Source organism: Tupaia chinensis, unplaced genomic scaffold (genome assembly GCF_000334495.1).
Source record: "Tupaia chinensis unplaced genomic scaffold, TupChi_1.0 Scaffold000682_1, whole genome shotgun sequence".
Classification (NCBI taxonomy): Eukaryota; Metazoa; Chordata; class Mammalia; order Scandentia; family Tupaiidae; genus Tupaia; species Tupaia belangeri.
In genome coordinates this window covers 255,141-264,271 of record NW_006160205.1, presented here as the reverse complement: position 1 = coordinate 264,271, position 9,131 = coordinate 255,141, and the positions used below count along the sequence as shown (strand labels likewise).

General features: G+C 37.8%; 1 pseudogene; it reads left to right on the top strand.

The window, feature by feature from the left end:
* The first annotated feature begins 307 nt into the window (after nt 1-307).
* LOC102479379 (X-ray repair cross-complementing protein 6 pseudogene) lies at nt 308-2,036 on the top strand (annotated as a pseudogene).
* Nucleotides 2,037-9,131: the final 7,095 nt, after the last annotated feature.

The following is a 9,131-nucleotide window of genomic DNA, read 5'->3' as shown; positions in this document are numbered from 1 at the left end:
TTTTTTTCATGAAGGGAAGACTCTACTTTATATGAGTGTGTGTATCTCCTTGGGTTCTCTCCTACACTTAATGTACACAATAACCCTGTGAGACTTTTATCAAAAACATCTCCATGCACAGTGCCTCACTCTCTGTCCCAGTTGATCTCTGTTCCGAAGGAGCCAGTATATCAGAGTGGGAGTCTTACTATAAAACTGAGGGTGATGAAGAAGAAGAAGAACAAGAGGAAAGCCTTGATGCAAGTGGAGAATATAAATGTTCAGGAAGAGATAGTTAGATTTTTTTGGTTGATGGCTCCATGGCCATGTTTGAATATTAAGATGAAGAGGAATGATCTCCTTTTGACATGAGCATCCAGTGTATCCAGAGTGTGTACACCAGTAAGTTCATAAGCAGTGACCGAGATCTCTTGGCAGTGGTGTTCTATGGTACTGAGAAAGACAAAAATTCAGTGAATTTCAAAAATATTTACATCTTACAAGAGTTGGATAGTCAAAGTGCTAATAAACAAATACTAGAGCTTGACCAGTTTAAGGGGCAACAGGGCAAGAAATGGTTCCAAGACCAGATGGCCTGTGGAGCTGTCTACTCATTCAGTGAAGTCCTGTGGGTCTGTGCCAACCTCTTTAGTGGTATCCAGGTCACAATGAGCCATAAGAGAATCATGCTGTTAACCTACGAAGATGACCTCCACTGCAATGACAGCACCAAGGCCAGCCAGGCCAAGACCAAAGCCAGTGATCTTAGTGACAAGGATATCTTCCTTGAGTTGATGCACCTGAAGAAACCTGGGACCTTTGATATAACTTTGTTCTACAGAGATATCATTAGTGTAGCAGAGAATGAGGACCTCAGAGCTCACTTAGAGGTGCTGAGCAAACTGGAAGGTCTGATGAGGAAGGGTCATGCCAAGGAAACCAAGAAGAGACCACTCTACAGGTTAAAGTTTAAGCTCAGCAAAGATACAGTACTCCCGGTGGGCATTTATAGTTTGCTCCAGAAGACTTTCAAATCTTCTGCAATAAGGCCGTATCGGGAAACAAATGAACCAGTGAAAGTCAAGACCCGGATATTTAGTATAAATACAGGCAGTTTGCTCCTGCCTAGTTACACCAAGAGGTCTCAGATCTATGGGAACCATCAGATTCTACTGGAGAAAGTGGAAACAGAAGAGCTGAAACAGTTTGATGAGCCAGGTTTGATTCTTATCAGTTTCAAGCCCTTAGTAATGTTGAAAAAGCACCATTACCAGGGTCCTCCATGTTTGTGTATGCCGAGGAGACCCTGGTAAATGGGAGTTCGACCTTGTTCAGTGCTCTCCTCAGCACTTCTGGAGAAGGAGGTCGTAGCAGTTTGCAGGTACACGCCCAACAAGAACACCCCACTGTATTTTGTGGCTCTGGTGCCACAGGAAGAGGAGCTGAATGACCAGAACATTCAGGTGACTCCTCCAGGTTTCCAGCTTTTTAACCTACCCTATGTTGATGACAAACGGAAGGTGCCCATTACTGAAAAAGTCAAGGCAAAACCAGAGCAAGTGGACAAGATGAAGGCTATTATTTAGAAACTCCACTTCGAATACAGAAGTGACTTTGAGAACCCAACACTACAGCAACACTTCAGGAACCTGGAGGCCTGGTTCCAAGTCATAGATCTGACATCGCCCAAGGTTGAAGAAATGGATAAAAGGCTGGGCTCTCTGGTAGGTGAGTTTAAGGAACTCGTCTACCCACCAGATTACACTCCTGACAGGAACGTTGTGAAGAGAAAACAAGATGACGAAGGTTCTGGAAGTAAAAGGCCCAAGGCAGAGTTTTCTGAAGAGGAGCTGAAGACCTATGTCAGCAAAGGCATACTGGGCAGGCTCACTGTGCTTGCGTTCAAGGAGGCTTGCAGGGTGTACAGGCTGAAGAGCGGAATGAAGAAGTAGGGGCTGATGGTTGCGCTCACCCAGCATTTCCGGAGGCATGACCAGAAGTCATGTGGCCAGTCACCCTTCCACTGTAGCCAGGCTGCCTGGTGTCATTCTCATTGAGTTAAAAAATGTATCTCCTGTGCTACAGAGAGTTGATGAATATGAGAGTTTCTGTTACTGTGAGACCAGGTTGCCCTCCTGCTTCGCTGTGCTTTACTCTGCTGTCTGAATAAAGAGCCCCAACTTGGTTCTGCAAAATAAATAAATAAAATAAAATAACCCAAAAACCACCACCAACAAAAAAACAAAAACATCTCCACACTACAGATGGAGATAAAGTCATGCTGCTGACATATGCTAGATCTGGTCCTTGAACTCAGAGGCCACTGGATCCTAAATCAATGCTCATACCTTGTACATTGTGCTATTTCCTGAGAGGTATCTATGCCATTCCTGAATAGAAGTAATGACTTATTCTATTACTGTATTATTATTTGGCCCTATTTCTGTACAGATATATTTATTTTTCCATGTAGTCATTTATTCAGCAAATATTTATCATACAACTGCTATTTGATAGGATCTTTATAAGTTTTTAGGAAAATACTTTTTCTTTTCCAAAGAGCTCACCATTTATGAAGGAGATGGGTGAGTGGATAGATAACTATAACATGGTGTTTTGTGTAATAGTAACAATTTTGCCCATGGGGGCCATAAAGAGCATCTGACTCGGCATGGCTGAGGGTGCAGAAATAGTGGAACATTCAGATAACCCTCTTTGAAGTGGCAAATCTTTTTGTATTGCATTATGTGTTCATGTGCTTTTTCTATGCTTATTTCAGAAGATTCTCAAGGGCTGGAGTATCTTTTTCCTATTTGATGTTTCAACATTAGCTGTTACCTTGTCAGTGATGGACAAATGTTGGCTGTCCAAGAGCTTAAAGTGTTTCCACTGCTATCTGCCACAGACAGATGTTCCCAGGACTAATGTCTGAGACTTCTGGGTTCAAGACACATAGTCAGTTTGATGTAACTTATGAAAGAGCAGTGATTTATTATGAGAATATAGGGGTATATTATAGAAATCAGGTGTTGGAATACAACTGGTCCTAAGGAGAAAACAAGAATTTGAAACTGGAAAAATTTCAGAATTTTGTTTTTCATTCCTGTATCTCTTGCAGAATGTCTATGTCCTTGTCTTACAGAATGTCTATATCTTCCTCTCTTTCTATAATCTGGAATCCAGCCACTTAACCCCTTTCAGGTTTAGATACTGTAGGTCAACCTCATGAGAAAATTATCTTTACTTCTTTCAGTTAAAATTCTGATTCTGTGAATGGCATGTAAGAATTGGCCCAGTGTGGGTGAATAAAAACATGACTGTTAGAGACTTAGTTCTTTGTTTCATTGCTAACAGAAATACCTGAGACTGAGTGATTTTCAAAACAATAGGAGTTTATTGACTCATAATTCTTGTACTTGGAAAGTTCAAAGACATTGGCCTGACTTTAGGCCAACCTACAGTATGGCTGATAGAAACATAGACCAGAGAAAGAAAAAAAACTTAAGGCAGCCCTCTCATTTTTAGTATCCAGCTCTTGGAAGAACTAACCCTTTCTCAGGAGAGCTAAAACTCACTGGATCTTGAGAGACATCATTAATCTATTAATATAGTGTCTCTGTAATGCAGCCGCCATGATCCAATCACCACCCACTAAACTTCACCACCTCGTAACATCAAATCCCAAAACATGAAACTTTCAGGAACAAACCTCATGAGAAAATTATCTTTACTTCTTTCAGTTAAAATTCTGATTCTGTGAATGGCATGTAAGAATTGGCCCAGTGTGGGTGAATAAAAACATGACTGTTAGAGACTTAGTTCTTTGTTTCATTGCTAACAGAAATACCTGAGACTGAGTGATTTTCAAAACAATAGGAGTTTATTGACTCATAATTCTTGTACTTGGAAAGTTCAAAGACATTGGCCTGACTTTAGGCCAACCTACAGTATGGCTGATAGAAACATAGACCAGAGAAAGAAAAAAAACTTAAGGCAGCCCTCTCATTTTTAGTATCCAGCTCTTGGAAGAACTAACCCTTTCTCAGGAGAGCTAAAACTCACTGGATCTTGAGAGACATCATTAATCTATTAATATAGTGTCTCTGTAATGCAGCCGCCATGATCCAATCACCACCCACTAAACTTCACCACCTCGTAACATCAAATCCCAAAACATGAAACTTTCAGGAACAAACTACCGTTCAGACCATAACATGGACCCTTCTTGTGGAGATGAGAGGAGTGGTAAAAGACAGTTCCCAGAGAAAGAGAACATTTTTGGAGAGGTATCACCCATCTGGACAGTTGAGAGAAAAGTCCTTAGGATTATTTTAAATGTTTCAGGATATTTCTTGAAGGACACAAGGAACAAATAAGCACGAAGAAAAGTTTCTCTGGTCAAATTTGAGACCTCTGAAGTAATTTACTCAGAATGCTCCTGGCTTCCTTGGGGGCATCTGCTACTCATTTGATCAGTTGTTGCCAAGACAGTAAGGTACAGTTATTGATAAAGGCATGTCTCTTGGTTTAACCCCATTGATAAATGATGACTCTTTACCAAGAGTGGTGTACTGTCTGTTCTTAGACCTTTACATAATGAAATGATAGAATGACTTCTAGCTCTTGCAATACAGTGAACAAAATTAATGAAAGTACTTTCTGATCATACATGAGAATATGTGATAGGCCAGGTTAAGCAAATAAATATTAAAACCAATTCAAGGATGAGTTCAAAGAAAAATAAATGCCCAGGAATTTATGTGTTATCAAAATACTTATATTCAGAGTAGCTACCAGGATAGCAGATCTATGTATAACTTTTAAACATAAGAGACTGAGTTTTTATCACTGGTGGGAACCATAATGTGGAGTTGTTTCTGTAACTCCTGTAGAAATATTTTTACCTCAGCTGAAAATGTTTTCACAAAAAAATTCACAAAGCTAATCAATAAATGTTCCACTATTAGGGAGAATCAATTAATTCTACAATTAATTCAAAATGAGGTTGAAATTAACTTGAGGTTACAAAGAGGATATTATATAAGTAGGTTTAAAGACTTTATGAATGAAGAAGGGCAGTATAAATAAAAGAACTGGCAATTTTGATGTCAAAAACAGGAGTTTCAGAAACTAAATGTCATAATATAAACCTCAATGGGTAGGTTAGACATCACAGGAGATATATGGAAGGCAGGGAAAGAAAGAGAGATAAATTTCTCTCTAATGAAATAATACTGACTGCTGCCCAGACAGATCATGAATTAGAACAAAAGCAAAGAACACTGGAAGACATGAAAGGTAAACTATGAAGGTCCAAAAATTTGACTAGATTTTTCTGGGAGGAAATAATAAATGGGAGAAAAGTTATGATTGATAATTTGTGATATTAATAAAAGATATAATATTAAGATTGAAAAACTATACTGACTCCTAAGCAAGATAAATAAAAACAAACCAATGCCTATCATAAATAAACTATATCAAAATATCATAAATAAACTGTAGAACACCAAACATGAAGGGAAAACCTTAAACAGAATTAGAGAGAAACGACAGATTTCCTATAAAGAAACATAGATTTTGCTAAGAAGTAGTAGGTGTCAAGACAGTGAAGCATCTCCAAAATGACAAGGGTAGTAAAGGTCTATAATTATGTACCCAGCTAATCTCCTTAGAGATAAAGGTGCAGAGAGGATGTTTCCTTCATACATCCTTGCTAAAATAATTACCAAAGAGTGGGCTTTGGGGAAAAAAAAAATGGGCTTTGGAAGAAAAAGATTGAAGCCTTTGAAGAAAGAAGGAGTAAGATAGAAAAAATAATTGTGAACCAACAAACTGTAAATTATATGAGTTAACCCAAGAGTATATTGATATGAGGAAAAGAAGAAAGAAGCTAAGAGGTGAAAAAAACAGGTGGAGCTGTCATGTTTCACCACAGTAACATGGGTACATAGAATTCAAGTACGTCTGGGTACATCTGGAAGTTTTCTGTACTTTTTAAAGAAAATATGATAAAATGTAAGGTTTTTTTTTTGTTTTTGTTTTTATGGAGGAAGGGGGAGCATGGGAAGGCAAAGGGAAAGTGTGGTAATTAGCAAATGCAAAATAAATTTGAATATTTTAACAACTATAGTAAATATGAATGGATGAGCTTGCCAGTTAGAATCTGATATTTAAATTGGTTTTTAAAATCTAGTTATGTACTCTTTCAAAATAAAGACCTCAAATATAAAGATACCTGCTGACATAGCAGACTTGGTTTCTTCATAATCTCTTGAGAACTCAGAGTGTTCCTAATGAGGTCACTGAAATTTCCTTCTCATAACAGATGCCAAGACTCACATCTACACATTCTGGAATATTGCATGCCTTCTATGAACAAGAAGTAATATCAACTGAACATGGTTGGATCTAGGATTCCAAGTATTTTAACACTTTATAGCATAAAATTGAAGAACTGCTGATCCATGTTTGCCACAGGATCAGTTTTCACAGATGGCTGAGAACGAAGCATATGAAAGGACATATATATACACAGCTCTTTTTAGAACAAAATGGACGCATAACAGCGTATGGTATGATTATTTAAATTATGAAAGTTTTATCACACCATAATTAATGATGAAATAAAAATGTAAAAGATGTGAAGGCATTAATTTATAGTTGTAATGCTATGACATAAATCTCTTTCAGTCTTTTTTCCCTAAGTCAATTTTTTTGTGTGTTAGTAAGCAGTTGATTTTTAAATTAATTTAATTTAATTTTATACATTCAATCAGTATACATCACTTAGCTTGTAAAGTGAATTTACCCAACATGAATACACTTCATGCCAGTCCAGTAGAAGTTGATATTTTTGATCATGCACATAGTTCTTAGAATAAAGAACATTACATTAATGTAAATGCATGCAAATGAAGTTTACAAATAATAATATAAAATAAGTGTATTTATGAGGGCAAAATAAGATGACTTTGACATTTTGATGGTCAAAATCACCATATATTGATCTAGAGGCCTTATTTTTTAACGATTTATTTTATATTTCATTTGTTTACTTTATTAAAAGTACTCTTTTATTTTTTTTTTGAGAGATTTTTTGCTATAGGGCCCATGTGCTCAACAGAGAGACAGAAAATGAGAAATCACTCCCCTGGGGGATGGCCACACTGCAATCCCTTCTCCTCCAGCCCCTCTAGGGAGCATGGGCACACACACACACACACACCCGGTTTGAGTTTGAAGTCACTGGATCCAGAACTTCAACCATGGTCAACTACATGGGAGTCCAATAATGTAACCATTATGCCATCTGCTAGTCCTCAGATGGAGGTACTCTTGATGTGATGTCATCATGCCATGATCCTTCCCCTAGTTACCTAGCCTTCTAGGATCATAGGCGCGTATGGCATACCTGACATGCATGTTGACCCAGAATCTAAACCTGGGCCTCTCATGTGACTCCAGCATCATGCAATTGTGCACCACCACCTGTACCTTTACAGCTGGGCCAAATATATTATTATTTATATTTTACTTGGCTATTAATTCTAATAATGAAGGACTGGTAGACTTTAAGGTATTTAGCCCAGAGCACTCTTAAATGTAAAGTGATGTATTCAAATTTATCTGTTGCTATGAGTTTTGGAAGATAGCTTTGGTACACTGACATATCGAAACAAGTGTTACAAACTGAATGTTTATTCTTCTACTGAATTTATATGTTGGAAGTTGTAACTCCCAGTATAATAGTATTTGGAGGTAGAGCCTTTGAAAGTAATTAGGTTTAGATGAAGCCACTATGATGGGGCCCCCATGATGAGATTTCTGACCTTATAAGAAGAGGGAGAGATAAGTGTTCTTTCTCCACCATGTCAGTGCACAATAAGAAAGCCGCTGTCTATAAGCCAGGAAATGGACCCTTTTCAGGAATCACTCAAATGGTATCTTCATCTGAGAATTCCAGCCTGAAGAACTGTGAAAAATAAATGTTTATTGTTTAAGCTATCCAATCTATGGTATTTATTGTGGCAATCTGTGCTAAGATAGCAGGGCTCCCTGATGAATTTAGAATTGACAAATGGGTCAGATTGGAGGTGTCGATTCATTCAGTTTAGTTTTGTGTTCACTGGAAGAGCCAGTCAGAAGGAGGAAAAGATCTTGAGTAGCCTGTGGACCATGCAAACCTAAATCTCCGATGTGTTGGTCTACTTATGTGTACTTATAATGAGAATGTCAATTCTTATCTTCCTTTTTCTGAGCATGAGTAAGTTACTCTGTGTTTACAAGATGTCTAGATCTTATACTCTTGCCAGATGTTCCTTTTGGCTTCAGGTAGAAAATGTGATAAGTTTCTTCCTCTGAGTATATCTTTTTGTCAGTGGAGTAAGATACAAATAAAATTGAAAGTGAAGCAGACATGTAAGCTGTTTATGTAAACAGGCAATAAAGCTCATGAATCAATGACATTTTCAGTAAGTTTTCTATTTACAGTGTTTAGCAAGAAAGTCATTTAAGCTAAAGGAGTTGGGATAATTCATTTTCACACAATAGTGCTTATATTTTAGTGCCTCTTGGTTCCTGTGTTTAGTCCATCTTCATTAATCATATCTCTAGACCATAAAAGTGAATCAGAGAAAAGTAGAATTTTTGAGAAACTAAGACATCGGGGAGCAGGTTTTTAGGAAAGCCTCTTCAATTAAGGCCAAGTAGAGATGGTAAACAGTGAATCTGTATGAGACTAATATTCCATAATGATTTGAGTATAATAGGAAACGTAAATTTCAACTATATATAAAAGTATCAGTTATTCCAGTGGAGATTTCTAAATAAATATTGAGTTTCTTTTTTTTTTTTTTTTGAGAGGTTTATGCTATAGGGTGCATGCGCTTGCCAGAGAGACAGAGAGACAGAAAGTGAGAAATCACCCCCCAGGGGGGATGGCCACACCGCAATCCCTTCTCCTACATTCTCCTCTTGGGATCTTGGGCACGCACACACACAAACACCCAGCATGAATTTAAGCCACCAGGTCCAGGACTCAAACCGCGGTCGACTACCTGAGAGTCCAGCAACATAGCCATTACACTAACTGCTGGTCCCAAATATTGAGGTTTTAAGATATGGTTTCTTTTGGCACATTCTTTTAGCAT